The sequence below is a fragment of the Panthera leo genome, chromosome E1 (genome assembly GCF_018350215.1).
Source record: "Panthera leo isolate Ple1 chromosome E1, P.leo_Ple1_pat1.1, whole genome shotgun sequence".
In the NCBI taxonomy this organism is placed as follows: Eukaryota; Metazoa; Chordata; class Mammalia; order Carnivora; family Felidae; genus Panthera; species Panthera leo.
In genome coordinates this window covers 55,971,235-55,977,234 of record NC_056692.1, presented here as the reverse complement: position 1 = coordinate 55,977,234, position 6,000 = coordinate 55,971,235, and positions in this window count along the sequence as shown.

Below are 6,000 nucleotides of genomic sequence, written 5' to 3'. Positions count from 1 at the left end.
TAGTTAGACCCTCTTTCTGGGGTCCTTCTTCTCAACTTCTAATTCCAGGCCATACCAATGTGCCTCCCAAGGCCTCCCTGATCTACCCAGGTGGCTGTGACGCTGCTTCCCCTGCCGGGACAGCCCAGGCCCAGAGCCCTTGGTCCTTCCTGTGGCCTGTTTCCCACAGGCCTGCCCTGTACCCTAAATGCCCATAGGCGTCCAAGAGGACTATCTTTTTATCTACAGATTTAGCCAGCAAGAGGGACTGGATGCACCCTGGCCAGGCTGTCAGCGCCTTGAGGCAGGCTGTCCTTTCCGGTCTGCTGCCTCCGGTAGGTTCTCGGTCAGCGCCCTTGAGTTAACGCACAAATGATTGAAGCTGTCCTCCAACCGGAATGACCCACCCTGCCTGCAGGGAAAGATCCACCCGGCCTGCAGGGAGGGCTCGGCTGGGGGCGCTTCCGGGGCCCTGGCCCCAGGTGGCAAGAGGCCGGGTCCCACCACTCGACTGGGGTCTCTGCTCCGCCCAGCTCGCGGGCGGGCGGCCGGGGAGGCGCCGGAAAGCGCTGAGTCACGTTCAGGGCACGTGGCCCCGGGGGAGCACGGCCTTCCGGGCGCGTGGCTGCGGGAGCGCGCGGGCCGCCCGGGGATTGGGGCTGCGGGGGCGCGCCCGAGGGGGGGGGATTGGGGGGAGCGGGGAGCGCGCGGGCCGCCCGGGAGGGGGGGATTCGGCCCTGCGGAGGCGCGCCCGAGGGGGCGGGGGATCACGGGCCGTCGGGGAGGGGCCGCCCGGCGCCCCCGCCCAGAGCAGCCCCGCCACCGGCGTCCTCGGTTGCCAGGAGCCGCGGGGCCGAAATGCGGCGGGTGCCGGTGGCTGACGTTACCGTGCCCGCTGGCCCCGACCCCGCTCCGCGGGCCGGTCTGGGGGATAGGGGGAGGGGAGGCCCCGAACCCCTGTCCCGGCCACCCCGTTTCTGCCCCTACCCACCCCCCCCCCGTGCCTTCCCGAGCCTTCCTCATTTGTTGGCGTTCTCCCGGTGTCCACGTTGCTGTCCTCAGTGGCCCCTCTCGCCGCCTCTTCTCCATTTCCACCCATCCACCTGCCCTTGGCCTCTCTCCTCCCTTTCTGTGCCTTCCCTGGACATTCTCGCAGGTTCCAGGCACACACCCCCCCCCCCCCCCCGGAGCCGCGGAGATGTCCATGGGTGTCGGGCGCCCCCTGGCGATCCCCTGCGCCCGGCCTCGGGGGTGGGGGGAGACCTGGCACTCGCCCCCCAGGTTCTCTCTCGGCGGGAGGCGGAGGTGCAACTCCTGGGTTGGCGGGGGTCGCGCGCCCCCCAGCGGCCCCCGCGCACAGGGTTCCGGAAAGCTGAAGGCGGCGTCCCCAGAAAGGGACCTTGAGACAGAAGATGCCCCAGGGAGAACAGGCTGGGGAAGGGGCAGGTGTTGCTACAAGCAGAGAGAGAGGGAAGGAATGACTCTTGAATTTCCTCACGCGTTTCTCCGTAGAGCCTGCGCGGGGACGTGCTGGGAAGTCTGGACTGAAATGAAGCGGAGGGTAAAGGGGTGAGAGTTGTGCCAGGGGCAGGAATGGGGAATTGAATCAGGAGTAAAGGGATGCGGAGTGGCCCCCTGACCTTGGAGGCCCTGGAGCCATGAAGAATCATCTGGCCTTTAGGGACTGGCCTCCTCAGCTGGCTCCCTGCTAGGCCTTGACCCTGGGATCAGAAGCAAATCCCTGCCAGTCCTCTAAGCCGAGCTGACCCGGAGCTCGAGTTTGAAAAGCGAACAGGTGAATTTCTCTCAAGGGCTGGTCATCCTCCAGATCCACACAGTGGAGAGCCTCTTGTCTGGTGGCCAGTGTCATGCCGGTGGCCAGGACTCTCCCGTGTCCGGGAGGCAAAAGTTCTCCAGGCCCGGGAACAGCACAGGGGCTGTGGCATGGGCGGCCGGCAGCAGGGTGATAGCCGGGTGCCTCTTTGACCCACTATCCCACTTTGGGACCTGAAAGGCTCCTGGCCAAGCTGACTTCCGGATCTCCCCAGTCACCCTGACGTATCACCTCCAGGTGCACTATCTTGCCGGGATGTGGGACTCCGGTCGTGGCCCCGGAGCGTCCGGCTAGTCCCAGGAAGGTCATTCACGTGTCTGTGTGTGAGCCAGCCCGCAAAATCTTGAGCGGAAAATGCAGCATCTGCTTTCCGGGTCTGGGTCTGTCACCTTCTAGAAGCTTGGTTTCCTCTTCTGCAGGGGCTCTAATTACCACCCCTTCTCCCCCCCACAGTTTGTTATGAGGACTCCAGGAGTGGCCATTACAAAGGCTCAGCATGGTGCTAGACACATGGTGGTACTGTCATATCACAGGCCTCCTCCCTGGCCTGGAAATGTGCGAAATGTCACTCACGTGTCCCCTTAGCCAGCACCTGGCGGCTTCCGCTCTTTAAACAACCCGTCCAATGTTTGGCACTCACGGCCTGGTTGATTTCGTCTCCTTGATCTTCAAGAATGACCTCACCGGGCGCCTGGGTGGCGCAGTCGGTTAAGCGTCCGACTTCAGCCAGGTCACGATCTCGCGGTCTGTGAGTTCGAGCCCCGCGTCAGGCTCTGGGCTGATGGCTCGGAGCCTGGAGCCTGTTTCCGATTCTGTGTCTCCCTCTCTGCCCCTCCCCCGTTCATGCTCTGTCTCTCTCTGTCCCAAAAATAAATAAAAAAGGTTGAAAAAAAAAATTAAAAAAAAAAAAAAAAAAAAAGAATGACCTCACCAGATGGCACCAGCCAGACTGTTAACGGGTGCCGGCGGTGATTCAGGACGGGTTTGGGGCAGACAGAAGGAGGTAGGGCGTTCTAAAGGTTCTGGATAAGCCAACAATTTGGAACTCAGAACACATTCCTGCCCCCCCCCCCACCCCAGCTGTATGGAGATTTAGAACACATGTCTAAGCAGTGGTAGCTGTAGAAACCTATTTAATTCCTAATATGCTCCGTTTATAGCCAGAAAGGCCAGCGAAGAGCCCGGTAGACACCGCTGAACGTTTCTTGAGCACCTGTTGTATGCCAGGCCCTTTATATAGGCCGTGTCACTTAATTCGAGCGGCGTGTTATTCAGAGGGGACTTTAGCTTTAAGCAGCACAGCTAGTGGCTGGCGGGGCCGGGAGCAGGCTAGGCCTGTCTGCCCCCAATGCAGGGCTCTCACTTCCCACTCTGCGGCATCGTAGGTCCGGCGGTGATGTCAACAGGAGTCAACCACCGCATGGAACATACTCCTTTGATGCGTCCAAAGCCAGACTCCCACCTTCTGCACAGACCTCTCCCAAGACCTGCTCTGGGTAAGGTGACAAGGGGGAGTGGGAAGCCAGTGTGGGTCCAGAAAAGGGCAGGAGGGGGTAGGGATTCGTCTCAGCCACGTCTCTGCCAGTGTTTCTGCTCCTCGTAGGTGGCTGTGATTCCCAGGGCACAGAGGTTCACTGTTGCCTCACCAGGAACACCTGACTCTTTCCCCTCGATTCTCCACTCCCAGACACTCACCCACGAGCTTATCTCCCCCTTTGCTGCTCCCTCCATGCCCTTGTCCTCCTGGATTTAGCCATGGTCCACGTGTTTATTTGTTTAGCATAGATATGTCCCCGTGTCTGACCAAGGCTGGGTGCTGGGTCCATGAGAAGACCAACCCAGGCCTTCCTGTCACATGCCTGACACCAGCCCCGGAGGCCGAGCTTCCCTCTGGCTTTTGTCACTCAACTGCGAGGACCAGTTGATTCTTGCCTGCCTTTGAGCTGCCCTCCACGGGACTCCCTGGGGCCTGGCCACTCCTCAGCCCTCGCTCTTGCCTGTGGGGCTCTTCCTGGTGGTGGGTCTTGCTCTCTGCCGGCCGCTTCCTTCACGGGCTCCACCAGGAAGGCTCTGGTCCAGCTTTCCAGACCCCCTTTCCAAGGTCACACTTTGCCTGCAGCCCTCAAGTGGGCATAGGTCCCCTTGTGACCTCCCAGCCTCTTTGAAGACCTCCATTCAACCAGTTTACTCAGGGGACATTCGGTGGGCAATAGTGAAAATGATTTTAAAGTTCATTTTAAAATAAATGAACTAAAAATAAAATGGAGACTACCTAGGAAGTTTTTCTGACAAGACCAAAAAAGACCCAAAGGAAATATGAAACATTACATGTATTGAATGTATTGAACAATAGAGTTGTGTTGCTTTAAAAAAATTTTTTTTAATGTTTGTTTATTTTTGAGAGAGAGAGACAGGCTCAGAGTATGAGCAGGGGAGGAGCAGAGAGAGAGGGAGACACAGAATCCGAAACAGGCTCCAGGCTCTGAGCTGTCAGCACAGAGCCGGATGCAGGACTCGAACTCACGAACTGCGAGATCATGACCTGAGCTGAAGTCAGTGGATTAACTGACTGAGCCCCTGGTTTTGTTTTATTTTTTTTAAATGCTTATTTATTTTTGAGGGGGGAGGGGCAGAGAGAAAGGGGGACAGAGGATCAGAAGTGGGTTCCTCGCTCACAGCAGAGAGCCCAGTGTGGGGCTTGAAATCACAAACTGAACCTTGAGATCATGACCTGAGCTGAAGTCGGATGCTTAACCGACTGAGGCACCCAAGCGCCTTCATTCCTAGGTTTTTGATGAAAAATTTTTTCTCACAAATGGATGTTAGATTTTGTCAAATGCTTTTTTTGTATCTTTTGATATGTTTAATATCATGAATTACTTTAATTGGCTTTCAAATGTTGAACCAGCCTTTCATACCTGGAATAAATCCCACCTAGTCGTGGTGTTATAATTCTTTTTATACATTGTTGGATTTGATTTGCTAATATTTTGAGTATTGTTGCATCTGTATTCATGAGAGATATTGTTCTGCAGTTTTTTTTATTGTTTATTTATTTTTGAGAGAAAAATAGCAGGCAAGCGAGCAAGGGGCAGAGAGAGAGGGAGACAGTATCCCAAGGCAGGTCCCATGCTGTCAGCGTGGAGCCCCAAATGGGGCTCGAACCCACGAACTGCAAGATCATGACGTTACCAAAATCAAGAGCCGGACACTTAACCAACTGAGCCGCCCAGATGCCCCTGCAATTTTTCTTTCTTGTAATGCCTTTAGCTGGTTTTAGTTTTAGGGTAATGCTGACCTCCCAGAATGGGTTTGGAAGTACTTCTTCTGCTTCCATTTTCTGAAAGAGAGTGTAGAGAATTGGTATCATTTCTTCTTTAAATCTTTGGTAGACTTCATCAGTGAACCCATCTGGCCTTGGTGCTCTCTGTTTTGGAAGTTTCTTAATTATTCATTAAACATCTTTAACAGATATAGCCCTATTCAGATTATTTCTTTCTCTTTGTGTGAGTTTTGGTAGATCGTGTCTTTCAGTAAATTGGTCTGTTTCCACTAAGTTAAATTTCAGAGCATAGAGTTGTTCATCATATTGCTTATTATCCTCTTAATGTCCATGGGCTCAGTAACGATGACCCCTGTTTCATTTCTGATGTTAGTAATTTGTGTCCTCCCTTTTTTTTCCTTGATTAATCTGAGTAGAAGTTATCAATTTTATTGATTTTCTTTTGAAAGAACCAACTTTTGACTTCCTTGATTTTCTCTATTACTTTTCTGTCTTCAATTTCACTGAGTTCTAATTTTTTTTAATGTTTATTTGGTTTTTAAAAAAAATTTTTTTAACGTTTATTTATTTTTGAGACAGAGAGAGACAGAGCATGAACGGGGGAGGGGCAGAGAGAGAGGGAGACACAATCTGAAGCAGGGTCCAGGCTCTGAGCCATCAGCCCAGAGCCTGACGTGGGGCTCGAACTCACGGACCGTGAAATCGTGACCTGAGTTGAAGTCGGACGCTTAACCGACTGAGCCACCCAGGCGCCCCTATTTGTTTTTGAGAGAGAGAAAGAGAGAGAGAGACACAGTGTGAGCAGGAAAGGGGCAGAGAGAGAGGGAGACACAGAATCGGAAGCAGGCTCTAGGCTCCGAGCTGTCAGCACAGAGCCCGACGTAGGGCTCGAACCCACAAGCTG